This window comes from Pongo pygmaeus, chromosome 13 (assembly GCF_028885625.2).
Source record: "Pongo pygmaeus isolate AG05252 chromosome 13, NHGRI_mPonPyg2-v2.0_pri, whole genome shotgun sequence".
NCBI classification, from domain to species: domain Eukaryota; kingdom Metazoa; phylum Chordata; class Mammalia; order Primates; family Hominidae; genus Pongo; species Pongo pygmaeus.
This window is the reverse complement of record NC_072386.2, coordinates 46,682,132-46,705,732: the sequence shown is the minus strand read 5'-3', so window position 1 is coordinate 46,705,732 and position 23,601 is coordinate 46,682,132. Positions and strand designations below refer to the sequence as shown.

At 33.7% G+C, this 23,601-nt stretch overlaps 1 long non-coding RNA gene across 1 annotated transcript in view; it reads right to left on the bottom strand.

Annotated features, from left to right (window-relative positions):
• LOC134737966 (uncharacterized) overlaps window positions 1-23,601 on the bottom strand; it is a 119,837-nt gene that overhangs the window by 95,503 nt on the left and 733 nt on the right. The window lies entirely within an intron of this gene.

Genomic DNA, 23,601 nt, shown 5'->3' with positions numbered 1-23,601 from the left:
GTTTTGTAAATCTAGGCCATGTTATAGTCTCCCCAGAGATTGCTTCAGCAAGCATTCTACTCACTTGGTTCATGTTTACTGTATTTAAGTCCCGACTGTACCACAAATTAGAAAAGAAAAGAGAATATTAAAAATTAGATCTAAATTAATTCCCACACTCCAGTTCAACATTCCTCATCCTAATAACATGAGGTGTTTTAAAGACTTCAAACTGAGAGAATAGTTTGTATCTTAGATTTGATTCATGATGAAATGAGCTTCTATCATCAGTTTGAGTCTAATCACCCTGAGCCTTCTTCCTCCCAAAGACTGGGACTGAATTACATGGCTTCAAGTTGTAGAAGAACATTACATGGATCTCATTTAAGGCTATCGCAAGAATTCACAGACCTATACCAAATATACTATTTTCTTTAATTGTATTTTTCATTTCTACCAAATACTCGTTTCGTCTTCACTCTTATTGCCATAGTACTGTCTATGATTATCTCAGACCTGCTGAGTAGCTTGCAGATTAAGCTCAAACATGTCAACATGAATGTTAAAGCCTTTTAAAACTTTTTAACTTCTTAATTTTCAGGTTCCTGTTTCCCTGCTAAAACACAAGTAAGAGACATAGGACTGTCCCATGTCCTAATCTACTAGGAAAGTGAAAATACCAATGATGTAAATTCAGTCACGGTGCTGGTATACTCATTTCAATACAAGACTCTTTATATAACTTGTATGATGTATATTAACCTTGCTCTTGCAGAAAGAGATACCACTTTATTCATCTATTTTTACTTATTTATTTATTTTTTGATATGGAGTCTCGCTCTGTCACAAGGCTGGAGGAGATAACACTTTCATGTAGAACAGGGGTCGTCCCCAAACCTTGGGCCACAGACTAGCATCACAGGAACCGGATTCACAGCAGGAAGTGAGTGGCTGGTGAGGGAGCATTACTGCCTGAGCTCCCCCTCCTGTCAGATTAGCCAGGGCCTTAGATTCTCATAGGAGCGCAAACCCTGCTATGAACTGGGCATGCGAGGGATCTAGGTTGTGTGCTCCTTGTGAGAATCTAATAATGCTTGATGAGCTGAGGTGAAATAGTTTCATCCCAAAACTATCCCCCTCCACATCGCCTCCATGGAAAAATTGTCTTCCACGAAACAGTTGCTAGCGCCAAAAATGTTGGGGACCACTGATGTAGAATCTAAACGTAGGAGATGGGGAGAAAATTCCCTACTTTGGCTATAGGTCTTATATCAATTATGATGTGAACTCTCTGAGAGTGGCCTAAAATTGAAGTCAGTCAGATGAAATTCTACAGCTGAACAACAGGTAGCAAATATTTAGCTATTATTTTTTAAATTAACAATTGGTCTGGGTCACTAAAATCCACCTAAATTTTTTCTTACGCTAAACACAAAGAAAAGGGTGCACAATATTTATTCATAAAAAGCCCATGTCTATATTCCCATCAAAACAAGGGAGATTATTATATAAATAATATTCATTTACGTATTTATTACTCCAAACTATTTTACATAAAAGTGACAAATGTAAAATGGCTTTGGCAAAGCATAAATAAACATATAAACAAATAAAAGTAAAATGTAAAGATTTTGGCTCTCAACATATGAGAGCGATTTTAGACTTCAATGACCAGGTATAGGAGCACAAACAGTGTCATGATGTCTCAGTCTTTCTCCTTCCATCTTTGGCCAATGGGTCTGCTCTTTTTTCAGGTGAGTTTTTCTTTGTTGGGACAATATGTCCCCTAGTAATTCCAGGCTAAATTCAATCCCTCCAGAAATAGCCCGTGGAAAAAACAAAACTATAATCTCAAAGGATGCAAACGCACACACACACACACACACTCACACTCCCTGCACACAAACATCAACAACCCGGAATTGAGTTTCATTGGCCAGATTTAGTCACATGCTTACCTTTGGAGTTACAGAAAAAGAAGAAAGTCCAATACAATAATATGCACTGAAAATGCTAACTGGTAATTACCCAAGGAAAATTAACGTTATGTTAATAAAATAAAATTATGAATATCTATTGTTGATTCCAAATAGATGCAGAGAAAATAATAGATATCCACAATTGTTTTACTCCTCCCAGGTGTTTACTGCTCCTACATTATTCACTTCTTAAACTATAAGCTTAGACATACGAATTAAACTAAGCTCCTTAAATGTGTCATGTTCTCTTATTTCTGAAACATTAAGCACTTAATTTTCATCACCTGAAATGCATTCTCCTTCCCTTTTTCTTTGGCTAAATCTTAATTCTCTTTTGTATATTAGTTTAGAAATATTTTTCTTGATCCCACTTACATTGTGTACTTAGCCTCATTTTCTGTCTTCCACACTTCCACAATCGTTGTACAATTTTGACACTCACACTAGTAATGAATGACCCTTCCTATTGCTCCACATCCTCTCCAGCATTTGGTGTTTTCCGTGTTCTGGATTTTGGCCATTCCAGTCTTTTATCGCTAGACTATAAGCTGTATAAAGGAAGAGATGTGGCCTTCCTTAACCACTAGTATCTCCAATCTCAACCAAGTGCCCAATGCAATAGCAGATAATAAATATTTTAATGAATGAATGAATCATCTGAGTAACTTTTAAGTCACCAGAAAAATTGCCTTCCTCTTAATAATTTCTGCAAACAAGAACAGAGAGCTGACTGCATATGGACTTCACAATTGAAGTTAATTTTAGTCCAGTTATCCCATAAAGAAGTGACAAAAATAACAAAAGCAAACAAAAAACACTAAAACACAGTTGCAGAATTGCCTAATGAGGAATTTATATTATTTTGTTGATTTTATCTTTTTCCAATCCTTGCTCTCTCCTAAAAGTCATATGAAGCATCCCTAAAATCATACATTCAGCAGCGCCACACCAGATGTATGATTTATGATGACTGGAAGAGTAGATAGGTAATTTAAGCCACCCCTTGAAATGGATCCAAAACCAAAACTCTTATTCTTAGGCAATAGGCTTTTTCTTGTCATATCTATCCCAAAAGGATGTTCAGGCTACCATAGTGACTAAGATTAAAGGTATATGTCTTCTGCTCTTTTTTTTTTTGCTTTTCTTGCAATTTTTCTAAGGAAATTAATTATGTACATTTCAGATACATGCTTGCATCTCTCCTCAATATCAACAAGGAATAATAGCACATCGCAATAAAAATAGACTATGTTAATTTTGGTCAACTTCTAATTTTTTAAAAATAGATGTATAAGTAAAACTCCTGGAGTTCATTTTCATGTTTCCTATTGATCTCCACCTGCCACAGATTCTTGTCTACTATATGATAGCATTTCATTAAAAAGGAACATATTTCAATTACTCTTGCCAATATTTTTTGTTTGTCTCAACCCCATTAGTAATACGTCAATTACATGGAAATCCAAAAATGTTGCGGAATTTCAGGTTTCTGTATTCCCAGATGCTCTGATCCCCATAATCAATACACAGTAATTAATCAAGACAGCTTGTTGATTTGCTGCTGTTTGTGTGGGAATACTTTTAGTGGCTATAGGACATTTCCTCTAACTCTGCTAAGCACAGGTCACTAAATGAACCCAGAGCCATTAAGATAGTATCTCCCTGCTATGTTGGCATACTATGGGTACAGCTCTCCCTTCTACTGAGCTTTCAGATTCTCTTTTAAATTCTAAGACACATTTTTCTACAACAGGAGACAAGGTTAAAACTATGGCTAATAAAACATTGTGATTCTAGTTTATGTTGGACGAGAGAGCTTTGATAAATTCCTCTTATTGATTATTTAAGTGTACAATCTTAGTAAAAACACTTTCAGGTTTTCCTCTTACGTTCCTCATTCAACTTGTGCTGCTTTTACTTCCATAGTTATTGATGTCTACTTGGGAAGTGTCACATTATTGTAAAATAAGTGATGAGTGAGGCAGTCTAAGGTGTGTTTAAAAACTATCTTTTTACCAACCAGCCATCCACCTGCTTCAGATATGTTTCTTAGTTTGGTAAGTCACTGGTTTGTAAATTTTTATTATTTTTCTAAATACCATTCATTGTAGAAATACTCATATTATACGTTGATCTCTGCTCCATGTATATTTGCCTTCTTCCTCTAATCATCATGTGAAATATAGTCTGTTTTGGTTAACAAAGTACACGATATCTAACATTCTGTTAAAACATTATTGGTAAGAATATATTTACCATTTTAAATTTTAAGTAAGCTCTGGGTATTTATTTCTGAAGTCCTTACATTACATGTTAAAATGGTCTTTTAAAATAATGTTTACTTTTAAAAATAATTTACCAATTTTATCCTTGTGATTTTAGTTTTATTTCTGAACTAAATAAGTTGAATTCTTGATGGCTAGTTACTATAATACTGTTTAATAATCATCTAATTAAACATTTATTGATGTTCATTATTAAATATTAATTTTGTTTTTAGAGCCATGCATTTTTTTCTGATGCCAAATATCATCTCAGGTCATGCAAATCTCATAGACCCTACCTAGAATGTCCAAATAATACAATATCCCTAATTTGTAAGGTGAATTTTTCCCATCCTCCTTAGAGTTATGCAGTTTTCAATAAATTACATTGAATTAAAATTTTTAATAAGTAATTTGAAAGGTTGATTTTTTTAAAAGGGGTACAGTGAAAAAAGGCATAATGTGTATCACATTTTGGGTGTTCAGTAGATCAGTAGATAGTGAATAAATAATGGAATAAATTACATTACTTGCAGAGAAAACTTCATTTTTGCTATTCCTAAATCTCTGCTTTTGGGTAATCTCTTTCACCAGGATTACATTTTTTCTTAGTGTGTTTTTGCAATATTCCTTCTAGCATGGGTATATAAAGAAAAAACATTTCTTCAACTTATTAGCCTGCTGATATATAACCTATGATTATGTCAGTGTACTTCATATCATTTTTAGGGTTTATTTAATATAAAAACAACAGATGATTTCTAATACTACAAGAATTTTTGGCCTATTAAATTATAAGTTCCTTTCCTAGTGCAAATGCGGGTCATTCATTTGTGCCACCTCTAAATATAATGTGAAAACTTGTAATGTTTTCTAATGTGTTTCTTTAAAGTCACCTTCACTTGATTTGTTAAATAAATTTATTTGTCCAATCATTAAAATACCTGTGATGTTGCTATACATTGTACAGAATAAAGAAGATGCTTTAGGTGAAAGGTTTATGACGTACATATTTTTACGCTAATTGATCTAAAAGAATTAACTGCAGTTACACCCTAATTTATTTTCAAAATTATTTTTTAAAACCTGTCATGGACTAAAATACCCACATCTAAACCTGCTCAGATTTTTATTATTAAATTTTAAAGAACATATTTTAGAAGTATATTTTTATGTTTTCAAAGCCTTAAATATCAATAAAGTGAAAATGAACATGCCAGTCCAACTCCAATGGGAACCTGTCTTATGAAGGAGATCAATGACGATTCTAACTAAGCTTCTAAGAAAAGAAAAATCATCTGTGAGCTAGAAGATCTGCATTTCAACAGGCTGTTTATATATTTACTTACATTGAAAAGGAGCCAAATGCTGTGGTTTTTACTTCTTAGCTTTTCCAAATAGGATTTTTTTTAATCCTTCATAAAAATGCACTTTAAAAATAGTTAAATTGTGTGCATTTTTTTGCCTTTTCATATTTAAGGAAAATAGTGCATATATAATATGGAGCAAATACAAAATCATAAAGAGTACATTAAATTGAAGTAAATGATGCATTGAATTTAACATTTTACTTTCAAAGTTGTGTAGAAATAGAATATGACCTGAGAAATGGGAAACTAGGCCAGCTGAGGTTTTGTGTGATGATAGTTTCCCAGTGCTTATGTGATAAGAGGAAGATATCAAAATACATTGTCAGAAATTCTTCCCTCCACTGCTATCATCCAGAGCATCAAAAAAATAAGTAGTGAAAGAATGGCAGCAAAATACTTTTCCAGGGCACTCAATGATGCAATGACTTGAAGGGAATCAATAAGACAGAAAGATGAGAGAGCCAAATGTATTCTAGCCATGGAGTAAAACTTCTTAATCTTCCTTAAAAGTCTCCTGTGGTCAGCTAGTAGAACTACAAAACCTGGAAGCCTTTACTGGGATGCCACGAGGGAAGGATGCGTGAAAGTGTAAGCTAATTCTGACAAAAACCTCTTGACTGGGAGCACAGAACTGTTTAGAAAGAACACTGGAGTCTCAGAATTCTTAATTGCAGTATCGTCTTTATGTTTTGGGGGGAACTACATATTTTGAGACTCTTTTCTCATCTATGAAATGAAGCTGATAATATGTATACCACAGGACATGTTTTTGGAAGTACATAATACAATGTTTTAAAATTACCATATAATTCAATTATGGTAGAGGTTTCTACCATTTTTACGAATAATCTCTAAAGCATGTGAATTTTAATGGTTTTCAACTAATAATTTTAAAAATAGACTTTTAAACAAGTTCTTACCTTAGCATGATACACTTACGGATAAATTATCAAGCCTTGAAGTACATAAAATAATTCACAACTTCAGAAAAAAACAATCTCACTTTTGTCAGATTTTCTTTTTAGGGGGATAGTAATAAGGGTAGTGTATTCCTTAGGTTGAGTTGACCAATTTCTGACAAGTTATGTAGCAAACAAGGATGATTTAAAGAGAATTACTGGCCTGGCACAGTGACTCATGCCTGTAATCCTAGCACTTTGGGAGGCCGAGGCAGGCGGATAACGAGGTCAGGAGTTCGAGACCAGCCTGGCCAACATGGTGAAACGCTGTCTCTACTAAATATACAAAAAATTAGCTGGGCGCAGTGGCATGCACCTGTAATCCCAGCTACTTGGGAGGCTGAGGAAGGAGAATTCCTTGAACCCGGGAGGCGGAGGTTGCAGTGAGCTGAGATCGTGCCATTGCACTCCAGCCTGGGCGATAGGGCAAGACTCCATCTCAAAAACAAATAAATAAAGAGAATTACTATAAGTTTAATCACAAGAGCTTGATTGATAGTGTGTACACTTGTAAACATATTTTTACTTCTGAATTATTATAGAGATCATTGAAATTAATTTTGTTTTTCACTATGCCTTTTAATCTGCCCATGGATTTTATTTTTTTCTTTTTTATAAATAGCATCTCCCCTACTAATATAATAGATGACATAAAAGGATAATGCCTTTTAATCACAGTTACAAAATACAGATGTGCTTCTAGTTAAAACGTTTTCTTTGTAAACTCCCACCCCCATAATGTTCATAATGTAATATAAACACATTAAAAATGCCTTCCCAGCCAAAGATTTGATATCTTAATTCTGTAATGAAAATCCAGAAGTCATTTCAGATGACTAGATTTTAGCCACCAGTCCCATATACCTATCTACCTTTCAACATCTATGTTTCTCAACTGCTTTCACTCCTCTTAATAGGAGTAGACTGTTTCTAGCTAAGGACAACCTTCCACTTGTGCAGTAAGTCCTCTCACCCAATAAGGGCTGTTGCTTCAATAACATCCCCTCTCAACTTCTTCTGAATTATCATTTTTTTGCCATGTCTCTACTGGATCATTATCATCATCACATGAACATTCTCTTATATATTCTCTTAATACTATTCCAAATAGGCTTTTACTGTTCCTCCACCATCACACTTCTTTTGTCAGTCAACCCTAAGCTACACAATGTTAAATCCAATGGTTAATTCTTATCCCCTACCTTACTTCATTCATCACCAGTATTTTTTAAAACCACTTAATTGTGGTGTGATTGACACATAAAAACTGTACATATTTTTGTATACAAACCAATACGTTGGGGATGAGTATATACCTATAAAATCATTACTACCATCAAGGCCATAGATATATTCATCATCTACCAGATTTCCTCCCCCAACCCAAACACTTAACATAAGATGTACCCCCTTAGCAAATTTAAAAAAAAATAAGTTCCGAATGTCTACTATGGAGCATACTGCCTGTAGCTAACATCACCAGTATTTTAAGCAGCCAATTACTTCCTTCTGGAAGCATTGGCTACATTTTGTATTCATGACAGGTTCGACTCTGTTTTAGTTTTCTTAACGGTTTCTTTTCATCTTAACCCTCTTCTTTACTCACTTTCCAGGAACCTAAGCAAGTTGCATAGCTTTAAGCACAATCTTTATGCTGTAGACTTCCAACTGTATGTCTCTAGCCTAGAAATCTATTCTGAATTTCAGACACAAATCAAATTTCCTCTACCACATTGTCACTTGGATGGATAAGTGTCATCTTAATATGTCCCAAATGTAGCTCCCCAAGTAGTACATGATAATTACATTCTTCTATTTCCTTTCTGTCTTAAAAAGAAATTACTGATATCTCTGCATTTCCTTCTCTCTCTCTTTTTCTCTCTCAGCCGCTATTAGTAAATTCTGTGCCTCTACTTTCAAAATATAATCAGGGAGGTATCAATTTTCACCATAATTACAGTTACCATAATAATCTGATCCTCAAAAGCTCTTGCCTTATTACTCAATATCTTCCTAACTATTCTTCATTTTTCCATTGTACTTCATTTCCATCTGTTCACAAAACAGAAGCCATAATAAAAATATCCACTTTAAAAATCTTACATCAGATTATACAACTGTTTCTTCAAATTCTACAGTATTTTCTCATTTTATGTACAATCATAGGAAATACATTTTGTAAATAATTACATATTATGTACATAATTTTGTTGGAGAATGATTATGGTAAGTGATTAAAAAAACTTGTCAGCATAAAAAAATTACACTAAAGTGAAATTCAGCAGTCAGAGTATAACAAAAACATATTTATAAGAGAATAGGTATTAAATAAAAGCTTTTTTATGGCAGTATTTAAAGAGTTGATATTGGGCAGTATATTGCAAAATATTTAGTTTCCATTGGATAAAACAAAATGGGTGATATGATTATTGTGTTACTGTTACATAAGACAGTATATCTCAAAGTATAGTTTCTCTGAAGGGAGAATTCCTACTAAAGACTCAGATTCTAAGGTGTTATCCTAAATGAAATGAGAGTTTGATGCTGGGAAAAGAAGTTCCACAGTTAATTGTGATAAACACTATTTCAGTACTACAATGAGAGATTATATAAATCTGTAAAGTATAAATTTTTTAATATATTTAAGTGTATTTCATTTTTCTAGAGAGTAGGGAAAGTTAGAGAAAAATATGCAGAAGAGAAGATACTGAAGCAGTCTTGAAGAAAGAGCATGAATTTAGTAGGAAAGCAGAATATTCCAGGAATAGGAAGCACCATATGCAAGAGCACAGAGCACTCTGCGAGATGATCCTCTAAAGGGAAAACCACATCTCATCCTTCACCGGCAGAGTCAGAGACCAAGTTAAGCTATATTTTGTGGCTATTAATAAAGTAAAATAGCCATCAAACTGAGTGGCTGCCAAGTGATTTTTTCTGTCTCAGAATTTAAGAAGGTATCTCCAAGAGATATGAAAGTAAATAAAATATATGAGGCCCAAGTGTAATTTATTTTATAAAATACACATTTTGGGGGAGTGATTTTAGATTTACAGAAAAGTTTAACAATAAAACATAGTTTCTTTATACCATTCATCCATCTTTCTTAACAACCTAACAATAATATATTTGTCCACCTTCTAAAGTTAACGTATTACATAACATTTTCTAAAGTTAACATGTTACATAACATAACATCTTCTAAAGTTAACATATTACATTTATGATATGTTTCTTTTATATAACTATAAAGCATCCGTCAAAAATTAAATGGTAACATTGAAACAATAAGCTAAACTACAGATTTTATTTGGATTTCCTCACTTTTTCCACTTTTTCTGCTCAGGATCAACTCCAGGGTACTATACCGCACAGATCATTTCCCATATGTCATATGCTTTATGGATATGATATGTTTAAAGTAAAGACTGAATCTGAACAAGTTTTTAAATAGACAGTTACCTTACAAAGTCTGTATAAATAGTGTACCAGAAAGCCATATTAAATCTTTTAAAGACAGGCTGGGACACCTGATAAGTCCCTGTATCACTGGTAAGTATTGAAACTTAATAAGTTTAAAAAAAGTTCTACTTATCTGTTTATTCACCAGTCCATATGAAACAAATCAAGACCATATTACATTTTAACGATAAATTTAGTCTATTGTTTTCATTCATTTATACTCTGATATGCGAGCCATGCTAAACGCTGCTAATTTTAATATGGGTAATCAGAGCTATGACATTTAGTAGTAATTTGAAAATTAAATTCAAACTCTAGAATTGTGAAGAAAAATGTCTTTAGCTAAAATCTGAATGAGTTTGCTTGAGAAAAACAACTAGATTTAATCATTTTACAGGAGCATGGTAGGACATTTGTGATACATGTTGTGAAATTTATGACAAAGACCTCTGAGAATTTTAAAAGAACATTTTTCTTCTTGTTTAGTTTTACTGTCAAATTTAATATTTAATTCTTTCATTACCTTTATCATGATTGTTCTAACATCAAAAAAATCAGGTATTTTTCTTCTGTGAGTTTTACCTGCATTTTTTTCTGATATATTTGAATGTATATTGTCAGAGATAAGGTCTTTCCCATTGCATTCTTTTCTTCAACATGGTAAAAATGAACAGAACTGCCTTTAAATTAATTTTCTTTGAAAAGCATAATGCAAATTTCAGGGAATTGACTATATTGCTAGTGTCTAAACTATGTGAAACAATAAAAACACCAACTTAACTAACTACCAATCATCCATCCATGTACCCAACTATTAAGCACTTTCTGATTTTTATTATTGTTATAAAATACCAATTTATCATTACTTTACATCTTAAAATTATAAAGTAGTAGGGAAAATTGAGTTTAGAATAAAAAAGGTGGTATATCCTTATTAGATCAGTCTTTCTAGTCGCAAAAGCCAGAAACGGACATCATAAGTGCTTTCGCATAAATGAAAAGTCTAGGATGAGTTTTCAGATATGGGTTTTCAGATATGGCTTGATCCATCAGCCTCCAATGATTTTTTAAGATTCACCTCTTTCTTATCTCTGAGTTATGCTTACTTCTGTATAGTCTTTACCCTCTGAGTCCTCTTTATGTAGTGGCCTCTAGCAGAACCCTCTGACATTTTTTTTTTTCCTCCTCAATTCACTAAGACCATAGGTTTTTTGTGTTTGGAGTTTTCCCTTTCTTCTTCCATAGTGAGAAAATCTCCTTCTGGAAAAACACTGGAATAGTTGTAGGATTTACCTCATTCTTTTTTTTTCTTGCTGAAATCACAGTCCTGTCTTGACTACTGTACAATGTCTTAAAACAATTGTTGCAAATCTTGTGCATTATTTTCTAGTTGTTTATAATGGCATGTGAGTCATGGAGGGGTTATACTTTCAAATTTAAAAGCAGAAGTCTGTTTACCCATTTTTAATTGCAATATATTGACATAATAGTTAAACCTGATGAGAAACACCAGAAGAACTGAGACATGCGTACTTAAAATGTTTAGGCAATGAGGGCCCCTATGCAGGAATTTGCAGGAAAGACAATGGCTTTATTGGTTTATCTTATTAAATGTTAATTACACCTTTGAAAAATCTCTACTCTAACCTTTTATTTATTACCACCACAGAACCTCCAGTACCACTGCTCAACTCAGATGCACTAGGAACAAGTTCTTTGTGATATTTCACAGTGTTCTGTCTTCCTTCAGGCCTTTTCTGTGTAGCTATTGAGTCTTTTTTCCTATTTAAACTAAATTCCCAGGAATCCTTCTAATTAACTCCCATTAACTGAGGTAAAATGAGAGCCTGTCTCTCTCTCTTATTTAGCCAAAAGGAGCTCATAAGCAACAGTTTATGTTAACATGGTGACTAGACTCTCATATTTAGAATATGCATTTGGCGGTGACACTGGGTCAAGGGAAAATTTATGAAAACCCTGTCTGCATCTTTGTTTGCATGCAGTGACCAGTGGTATTTTGGGTCTTATATAGTTAGGTAAGAGAAGAAGTTGCCCTGAAGATGAGGGTTTGGGTATTTATTCACCAGTAATATATAGCATTATTAGATTTTTTTAATGTGGAGGTAGAAATTTGTATCTTCTATTCTTAGAAACCTATAGCAGGAAAGAAACCCATTATAGAAACATCTCTCCTATTCTGAGTGGTTAAAAAAATCCATTGTTGAATATAATGGCCGTAAACTCACAGCTCAACTAATAGAACATCAGGAAAGAGCAAATTCCAAAATAATATATTTTATATGAATATAAAATTTGTAAAAATTAAAGCCCTGATTGGTAATGATTTAGAGTTGCATATTTGAATAAATATTTTTAAAAGGATTTGGATTGGCTCATGTACATGGAAAATGCTACCTAAAAATCCTTTGCACCTAAGCATTGTGTGAAAATAGCAATATTCTTGTCTTGTAGAACATCCTATGACAATATTTAAAATAGTCTGGACTGTGGAGTGATCTGTAAAACTGTCTTAGGAAAGAAATAAATTGTATTAAATTGAACTACAGAAAATTTTAAGGGACTACATCCAATTTGTGGGAAAACATATAACAGTTTAGAGCATTATTAGATCTTGCATTAAAGCAATATGATCAAGGAACAGGTAAAATATTGAAATATAAATTATTTTGGCTGGAATGGAGGTAATAGAGTTATTTAGTTCAAAAATAATCTAACTTGTGCAAATGTAAGCTTTATGTTTAACAGCTGCCGTTGGTTCCCAGTTGATAAAGTATATTTAATAAGGCCTACTGTGTGTCAGGACAAATTTCAGATATCTCTCAATTATTTTTCTTGTTTTAAACTTCCACATAACACTATGAAGACGTTATTATTATGCTTACTTTTTTATACATGAAATTTAAGGCTAAGAAAAATTACTAATGTCACTCTTATTAAACAAACACGTATTGTACAACTCTGGGAAATGTGGTGAAAGAGTTCAGTATATGTCACTCCAAAATATACCTCTGTATTGGCCTGTTCTTGTACTACAATAAAAAAATACATGAGACTGGGTAATTTATGAAGAAAAGAGGTTTAACTGGCTCACGGTTCTGCAGACTGCACAGGAAGCATACTGGCTTCTGATTCTGGGAAGTCCTCAGGAAGTTTCCAATCATGGCAAAAGGCAAAGGGAGAGCCAGGCACTTCACATGGCCAGAGCAGCAGAAACAGAGAAGGAGAAGGTGCTACATACTTTTCAACAACCAGGTATCTTGAGAATTCACTCACTATCATGAGTGACAACACCAAAGGGGATGGTGTTAAACCATGAGAACTGCCCCCATGATCCAATTACCTCCCACCAGCCTCACCTCCAACATTGGGGATTACAATTTGGCGTGAGATTTGAGCTGGGACATGGAGCCAAGCCATATCAATCTCTATGGAATAGTGACTATTTTGAAGCAAATGCACTTTAAAAATGGCAGGTGCAAAAATAATGCTGATATTCTTTCTTCTTAAAAGCAGGAGATAAAATTCTCATAAAAAAAATGCCCTCCCTATACCACAAGGAAAACATCATTCTCATCATCAAGGGTAAAAAGTTGAGACTAAGGAACATCTGTAAACACAAATTTTGTTAAACTTACCCTTACCTTTCTAGCCACTTTTCCACCTAATTAACTCTCTTAACCTAAATCCCTTTGCCTTTTCACATTTTCACAATTGACTACTCTTTGTCAAACCCATTACATAAACATTCAACACTAACTCATTCTTTGGGTCTTCATTTGTTTAGGGGATCTTCATTTCTTTATGAAAGCTCTTGTGTCATGTAAAACTCATGTTAAACAAATGTGCATGCATGTTCCTTGTTAATCTGTCTTATGTCAATTTAATTCTCAAGGCCAGCACAAAACCCTAAAATAATAAAGCTAAAACTATGCCTCTACTACACTGGCATAGTAAAATGAGAACAGGCTTTGAGCAGGGATACAGGAGTAGAAAAACATATCCTACTGGCTATGTGTCCTTTGTTCAGTTACTTAAATTCTCTGTGCTTATTCAACTTTAAAGTGGTTATGAATATAATACTTACCTTCTGTGTTAATGTAAATGGTAGCCATGATCTCTCTCTCTCTCTTCCCTCTCTTTCTCTCTCTCTCTCATCCCTCTCTTTCTCTCTCTCTCTCTCATCTAATCACGCAAAGTATTTGGCCCATTCTAGTTATTCTAAAGGTTATAGTGGACATAGCTGTTCTTATTATGGCATATTGGCAGGCACTGTATGAAATACATTCCATTTATTATCTTATTTAAACAAACCTATCTATTTTTGATGATCTGGAGTGACTAAAATGATGAGGAACCAAAGCTCAGACAGTACCTTATTATACTGTCTATTTGGGTGAATAGATAACCTAAATAATATGGTTTGGTTCTGTGTCCCCACCCAAATCTCATCTTGAATTATACTCCCACAATTCCCACATGTGGTGGAAGGGACCTGGTGAGAGATAATTTGAATCATCGGGGCGGTTTCCCCATACTGTTCTCATGGTAGTGAATAAGTCTCACGAGATCTGATAGGATAAGGGGTTTCTGCTTTTGCATCTTCCTCATTTTTCTCTCGCTGCTGCCATGTAAAAAGTGCCTTTCCCGTCCCGACATGATTCTGAGGCTTCCCCAACCATGTGGAACTGTAAGTCCAATTAAATCTCTTTTCCTTCCCAGTCTTGGGTATGTCTTTATCAGCAGTGTGAAAAAGGACTAATACAGTAAATTGGTACCGGGAGTTGCGTGTTGCTAAAAAAGATACCCAGAAATGTGGAAACGACTATGGAACTGGGTATCAGGCCAAGGTTGGAGCAGTGTGGAGGGCTCAGAAGACAGAAAAAAATGTGGGAAAGTTTGGAACCTCCTAGAGAGTTGTTGAATGCCTTTGACAAAAATGTTGATAATGATATGAACAAGTCTAGGCTGAAGTGGTCTCAGATGGAGATTAGGAACTTGTTGAGAAACGGAATAAAGATGACTCTTGTTATGCTTTAGCAAAGAGACTGGCGGCATTTTGCCCCTGTCCTAGAAATGTGTGGAACTTTCAACTTGAGAGAGATGATTTAGGGTATCTGGCAAAAGAAATTTCTAAGCAGTGGAGCATTCATAAAAATGTGACTTGGGTGCTGTTAAAAGCGTTCCATTTTAAAAGGGAAACAGAGCATAAAAATTCAGGAAATCTGCAGCTTGATAATGCATTAGAAAAGAGAAACCCATTTTTGGAGGAGAAATTCAAGCTAATTGCAAAAATTTGGGTAAGTAAAAAGGAGCGAATGTTAATTCCCAAGACGATGGATAAATGTCTCCAGGGCTTGTCGTAGGTCTTGAGAGTACCTTCTGAGCTCTAAAATGTTGCACTATTAGTAGATATTTTAGTAAGGACATTTCTCACAAGCAAGATCTTTAATTATAGTATGACATAAATAAAAACATGAAGACATAATAACTTCAGTTAATTCATTTACTTAAAATAGTTGTTTTTCTAAATAAAAGATTTTTAAAAGATCAAACTAAAAGTGTATACAGAGATACATTTGAACCTATTTATCACTCAGTAAATAAAAATGTTAAAATCACATTCATAAGAAAATGTGATCTTTAGCTTAAGCATAAGCATATTTCTGTGTAATTCTGCAGAACAGCAGAACAAAAGTGATTAAATTTGAAACACTATTACATTTTTAAAGAATAAAGTTTAAAGCCATTATAGAATGCAGTTGCAGCAAAAGTGTGAATATCTAGACATTTATACTTTGTCTCAGACTAACACAAAACATTTGCAGATACTTTTGTTCATATGTTAAAAAAATGAATACAAGTGAAAATGAATGTATATAAAATAGTGTGTTTAATTATCAGAGTCCTAAGATATTTGTTTTGATTAAAACACACATTTATATCTGCATTTTATCATTGGTTTTAACTTGATTCTTTTACTAACTATTGAAAAGTAATTTTTGTAATAAAATATTAAAGCAATAACTACAAATCAATGTTATCTAACAAAATTAAGCATTGAACAAGAACTATTTTTGCTTTCACAAATTAAAATATATCATAAATATCTCATCTTTTTGCTATTTTTTTTACAAAGTTGACAAAACCTGATTTGGGTCGGAATCTGTATGGTATAGAATGGAGGCCAATTGCTGATAAGAGAGACAGAGGGAATATTATAGATAATTAACATTGTTTTATGCAGAACATCTCTTCTGCCCATTCTCCTGGCAATTTTTTTGTCTATTCCCAGAATGTACGATAACATTGATCTCTAGTTTAAAGTCACACTAGTAGAAACATCAGTTTCTGTATGATTTTGAATTAATAACCCTACTTTACTTTTCTAACAGTGTAAAATAAGATAATAGATGTGACAACACCAAGGGGGATGGTGTTAAACCATGAGAAACCACCCCCATGATCTAATTACCTCCCACTAGCCCCTGCCTCCAACATTGGAGAATACAATTTGATGTGAGTTTTGAGCTGGGACACAGAACCACACCATATTAACCTCTGTGGCATATTGAGTATTTTGAAGAAAATGCATTTTAAAAATGGCAGGTGCACAAATAATGCTCTCTGATATCTTTCAATTTTTGTTCTTGTTTTAAACTTCCACATAATACTAAAAGATCCTATTATTAAGTTTATTTTTTTATACATGAAAGTTAAGGCTAAGAAAAATTACTAATGTCACACTCTCATTAAAACAAACAATGCACAACTCCAGGAAATGTGGTGAAAGAGTTTGGAATATATCACCCCAAAATATATCTCTGTAGATATATCTTTATAGTATTGTCCCTTAACCTAAGATATCTCTTAATCTAAACCAGTGTAAAAATAATTGCATTGGTTTAGTGTATTAGTCCATTTTCACACTGCTGATAAAGACATACCTGAGGCTGAGAAGAAAAATAGGTTTAATTGGACTTACAGTTCCACATGGCTGGGGAGGCCCCCAGAATCATAGTGGGAGGCAAAAGGCACTTCTTACATGGAAGCGGCAAGAGAAAATGAGGAAGATGCAAAAGTGGAAACCCCTGATAAAACCATCAGATCTCATGAGACTTATTCACTACCACAAGAACAGTATGGGGGAAACCAGGCTCATGATTCAAATTATCTCCCAACAGGTCCCCCCGACAATACATGGGAATTATGGTAATACAATTCAAGATGAGATTTTGGTGGGGCACAGAGCCAAACCATATGATTCCACCCCTGGCCCCTCCAAATCTCATGTCCTCACATTTCAAAACCAATCATGCATTCTCAACAGTCCCCTAAAGTCTTAACTCATTTCAGCATTCACCAAAAAGTTCACAGTCCAAAGTCTCATCTAAAACAAGGCAAGTCCCTTCCACCTATGATCCTGTAAAATCAAAAGCAAGCTACTTACTTTCTAGATACAATGGAGGTACAGGTATTGGGTAAATACCTGTACCAAATGGGAGCTGTTCCAAATGGGAGAAATTGGCCAAAACAAAGGAGTGACAGGGTCCATGTAAGTCCGAAATCTGGCGGGGCAGTCAAATTCTAAAACTCCAGAATGATCTCCTTTGTCTCCACCTCTTGCATCCAGGTCACACTGATGCAAGAGGTACGTTGGCATAGTCTTCGGCAGCTCCGCCCCTGTGGCTTTGCAGGGTATAGCCCCCACTTCTGGCTGCTTTCCCAGGCTGGCATTGAGTGTCTGCTGCTTTTCCAGGTGCATGGTGCAAGCTGTTTGTGGATCTACCATTCAGGAGTCTGGAGGATGGTGGCCTTCTAGAGTAGCTAGATTATGATTTAGACTAGGGGTGGCAAGCTAAAATTCTTCAATGGTGAGAAAAGAAATATAAACCCGTGAGACAAACAGCGAAAGCAATGGGGCCGTGGCTTGTCTTTGGGAAGTGAAGAGTACATGCCAGCTGAAATGCACTGAAATCTATTAGCAAACAAACAAAAAATATAGACTATCCAAGCAGGCAAGCAACATAAACTGAGCCAGTCATTCTTAATAATGCTGCTGGCCTGATTTGGCTATGAGTTTGAGAGCTGTGACTTAGATCTTCCACCGACCACGCCAAGTCTCTTCCAATATAACCCAGTTTCTAATGTTAGATAAGGAAATGTACTAGTTTTACTTAAAAGACTAGACCTAAAAAAACTTGCCAAATAGGTTTTGTAGACACCATATACAGAGATTACCGTTTACTTACTTTCGAATTTTGGTAATGTTAAACTTAACTTGAGACCTGTGGTTTCTAGAGTGATGGTTAAAGAAATCCCCAACCTGTGTATTCCTGACAAGGCTACTGCAAAGAATCACCCTTCTTCAAATGATTTGCAGATGACACCTTTGTTCCTTATGACAAGGCCAGACATACCCTCCAAATTCTCATTCTTTACCTGAATGATGAATAGCTCAGCTGTTTTTACCCACGAAGAAATCTGGACTAAATACCTGGCTTATCTGACTTTAGTGAAACTTCTCTCCTTTCCTTAGGCCCCTGAACTTTGACTCATCCTCATTTTGATCCAGAAACACACTTATTCTCTAAGGGACCCTTCTGAGAAGCTGCTTAACTCAGGGAAACACACATTCCCTGTGGTCCCATCATACCACTCACCTCTTTCCACTCGCCCATACTGCATTTTTTTCTAGCCTTGTCTGCTCCTCCCTATTAAAAGAAGAGCCTTTTTCTGCCTGACCTTGAAGACTTTTACAGATCTTATGGTAGGAACTTTCTCCCATTGCCATCAAGAGTTCCCTTCACCTTATTTTAATAATCTTTTCAAACCGGTTTCTTCTTATCTAATTCCAGATTTGTATGACAACATAAACAAACCATTATGTTTTTAGAACTCAGATTTAAACATTTTTGATGTTTACAGAAATACATAATTGAATATAATTTTATTTCATTTTTTATTTTTATGTATTTATTTTTGAGACAGAATCTTGCTCTGTTGCCCAGGCTGAAGTACAGTGGCACCATTTCGGCTCACTGCAGCTTCTGCCTCCTGGGTTCAAGCGATTCTCCTGACTCAGCCTCCTGAGCAGCTGGGATTACAGGTGCACACCATCACACCTGGCTACTTTTTGTATTTTTAGTAGAAACAGGGTTCACTATGTTGGCCAGGCTGGTCTCAAACTCCTAATTTCAGGTGATCCACCCACCTCGGTCTCCCAAAGTGTTGGGTTTACAGGCGTGAGCCACCGTGCCTGGCCAATTTTATTTTTTAACATTTTTTTTATTTTAAAATATTTAAAAATATACATAAAATGATAACATTCATGTACCACGATTAGCTTTCTCAGACATAAACATCCCAGGATATTTATGTCAGTATATATATTTTTTAAGTAAATATATTAAGAATAACAATTTAAAGGCTTCTATATATCCCTATTGTTGCATAGAGGTAAACACCATCCTAAATTTTGAGTTTATCATTTCCATGCCTGCTTTTTTATTTTCACTGCATACATATATGTCCAACAATAATAATAGAATTGTTCAGAATGTTTTTAAACTACATGAATTTATCATAATTTATGTAACTCTCTGAAATATTAATTTTTAATTTAATTTTATATATAACAATGTTGCTGTAAACAGCTCTAGTCAATTATTTTCACTGTTTTCCATCATACAAATGTTTATTTCTTTATTCCCTATTAAATAGCATGTAGGTTTCCCCTCAATATTCAGAGTATCTGACAAACCATATTACAATGAGTCATCTAATATGTTTCATTATACATATTTATGCGTAAATGTGCTTTTAGAGAAAAATACTTCAGGTGGAATAGCTGAAGAGTAAGAACTGGAATTCCATAGGCAGGTCTGCAATGTTATCAACTATTGTCTAATATCTCCCCAAAAGGCACTCATTATATAAATTTTACTTGACTACGACGCATTTTTAATACAGTGAAGAATTCAGCTTCGTAATATTTTACTTAGTGCTTTATGTCTATATTCATATTGATTTTTTAATGTTATTTTCTGCTCTCACTTCTGTTCTCGCTTCTTTCATTCTATCCTCATAAAATGAGTTTGGTAACATTTCCTTTTTATGTTTAATTTGAATTCTCTAAAATGTGTTGGATAACACAGGAATTAACTGCAAGTTGGAGACTTGCTAGAATATGATCATAGAATAATACATATCCAGTGCGATTTGCGGGGATATGAGGACCTCAAAAAAATTAAATTTTAAAAATTGTGATCTTAAAAATGATCCTATGTGTTTCCCAAGTAAATTTGGTAATAAATATTTTTACATAAAAATGTCAGTTTTCCTCCATTTTAAATTTTTAAGCAAGAATTTGTTCATAGCATTTTCTCATTATTTAACTCTTCTTCTTCAATCTTTTAACAATGTTTCTATTTCTCCCTTTTAATTGTATGGTTTTAATGTATGATAAATCAGGTAGAGTTACTTTTTATATGGAATTTTGAAGAATTAATACCATTTAGACTGATAAATGTCTATTTCTTTTTAAGTAAGAGGATTTTTTATTGTCTATTTTCTTGAGTGTTAGTTTTCTATTTGTCCATTTATACACATATTTTTCTTCAATATATGTCTTTGTTTATCTCATATTCCTTTATTTAACATAAGTGTATCACATATTTGAAACTTCATTATTACACATAAATTCACTGAAAACCTAAAATTACATTTATTATTTTAGCTACACCCTGACATTTTTTACAAATGACACATTCATCATTGTTTTATTCAAAAAGATGTTATGTTTTCTACTCTGATTTCTTCTTTAATCTGTGAGTTATTAAGAAATGTATTTTAAATTTTTCAATAAATGATTATAATATAAAAATATATTTCCCTTTATCATTGAGCAAACACACAGAATTAGACTATCAGATGCACACAAGCCAGACATCTAACCCAGTATCACTCTTCTAAGTAATTTTAAGGATACTGGCAATCAAAAGGTTCAAAGAGAGAGGTCCAGGACTGGGTTGTTACTTGTGTCTGTCTTTCCCAGTCAGACATGCCTTTGTGGCCTAGAATAAATGATCTTAAAGTGAGGGTTGTGCAGTTTCTCATATAGCTAGATCATTTAAATTATGAATCCTCTCTATTTTATACTTCAAACAGTTGTATAGCTTCATAGATCCTAGGTTCTACCCTTAGCAAGTGATGTCCTGGTAAGGACATTTCAGAGGCAAGGCCTCCTCTTTGTAAAAAATATTGCTAGCCTATTTACTTTAGAGATAGAGTTGAAAAGATGAGGTCATTATGCTATGTAGGTTATAGGTTTTCTGTTGTTTTGTTATTTTTTAATAAGACAACTCTTCCACTTCAAGTAAAGGAGGTGAATGGCTTCCAGGGCAATTCCCTCCTCTCATTTTGAATCGAATTGCAGTGTGCACTACATTGTTTTCTTAAACTATTATGAGTTGTCTTTGAGTTTCAATTATTTTCAACAAAAATTGTTGAAATTTTTGAAAAAATAAATATATATGTATGTATGTATCTATATAAATAAGTTATACATGTATAAAACTGGATTTTCAAATTGTACTAATTCTTACTAATCCTTCATCAAGATTGTATGTCCCTGACAACTGTAAATTGGTCAATGTTTGCCTTCAAAAATTTTACATGTGGTTTGTATATATTTTGATGATACATTTTTAGAAGCATAGAAGTTTATAGTAAATTATTCCTTTTGTCATTTTGTAATATTCTCTTTTTACTTATTAGTTTTTATATGTGAGTAATTTTGGATTATTCATTGCTGCCTATAAAATGGCTCATCCTTTTGTTTTCATTTTTCTGTAGGTTTTACATGTGCTTTGCTATATTTTTCAGCCGAACTTATCACCTTTGTTTTTTTTAAATAGGTAATTTAATATTCTTTCATTTATTGTAATTACTGATATAATTAATATTAGTTTAATCTCATTTTGTGCTATTTACTGTCCTTTTCTGTTTTTCCCTCCATTTCTGCCTTGAATTGGTAATTTTTTTCATATTATTCTATTTTAGTTTGAAATATAATTTTTAGAAGTTGGTGTTAAAGCTTTATCATGCAAAACTATTTAATGGTATTTTTCTTGCATTTTAGTTATTAATATTTTAATCCACTGCCAGAACTTAGTAAGAACTTACTCTAGCTGCTTATTAAACTTCCTTCATCCTTCATCTTATTATTGTTCAGAATTTTAGATTTTCTTATTTTAATTCAAAATAATAATTATTTTTGAAATATGTACAGTTAAATTTATTTTTCAGTGCTTAACAATGTTGCTTGTAACTGATTATTTCTGTCTTCTCATATATTTATCTTTCAATGTTGTAGTAAAGTTTAAACCTTTTCTCTGAAGGGTTGATGATTGAGTCATCCTGTCAAAATATACTTATAATGGACAGATTAACAGGAGAAAAGGCATGTAAATCGATTAATCTGCACATAGACAAAGGGGTTTTCCAAATATGAGACTCCAGGAAGAGTCGGATGGTTGAGGTTTAAAGAGCACACTTCTCACAGGAGAGAGGAAGATAGGGAATGTAAGTATTATGAGGGTTAGTTAAGTGATTTTCAGGAGAGATATGTGAGCCCAAACAACACACAATAGCCAGGGACAAAGTTCCTCTGAGCTCTGGCAGGAGAAGGTGGTGGGAAGGTGAGGGGTGGAACTTAGCCATGAACAAAAGTTACATTATTATGCAGGTGAAGTATCCCAGGTAACCTCTAGAGCTGTCTCAAAGAATAGCTGGAAAGGCTATCTTAGCATGGTGGCAAAGTTTAGTATTTCCTCTTCTCTGGTGGTTACTCTTTTCTGATAATTTGATAAGAATTCTAGGGAGAAGGTCTTAAGGCAATTGCATTTTTTTGAAAGAAGTTTTTCTCAGACAGATAAGAGAACTTCCAGAGACAGACACTCCCTGCACTTGGGAGTAAGAAAAAAGAGAAGGTTAGCAAGTCCTTGATTCTCAGGTAGCTTCTATGCCTTCTAATTGCCTTTAATTTAAAAGTGCTTAGCATGCCAAAGCACCAATTTTGGGTTATTTTTCTCTTTGCCCCAATGATGTTCACTTTGATGAACTGATTTTTGGTGTTAAATACTAATTTTTATGTAAATACCAAAATATTATTATTTTCCCATGCATGACAGGTAAATTGCATGTTATAAGAGTGTAAGTTGACAACAGTTTTCCCTGTATTAAGTTGAAAAGATCTGTTTTTTTGTAAGTCAATTTATTTAGGTACATAATTTACATATGAAATTTGACCAGTTTTAAATATAAAATTTGATGAATTTGATAAATGTCAAGTAACCATTATCTCAATGATGTGGAATTCCTTTCACTAACTAAAATATTTCCCCTTGTACTCTTTTCAATCAATTGCCAACTCTTACCCTGAGCCTCTAGCAACAGTTGATTTGTTTTCTGTTGCTATAATTTTATGTATTCTATAATTTATTTAAATGAAATTATACACAGGGTAGCCATTTGTGTCTTCCTTCTTTCACTTAGCAGGATGGATTTTTTC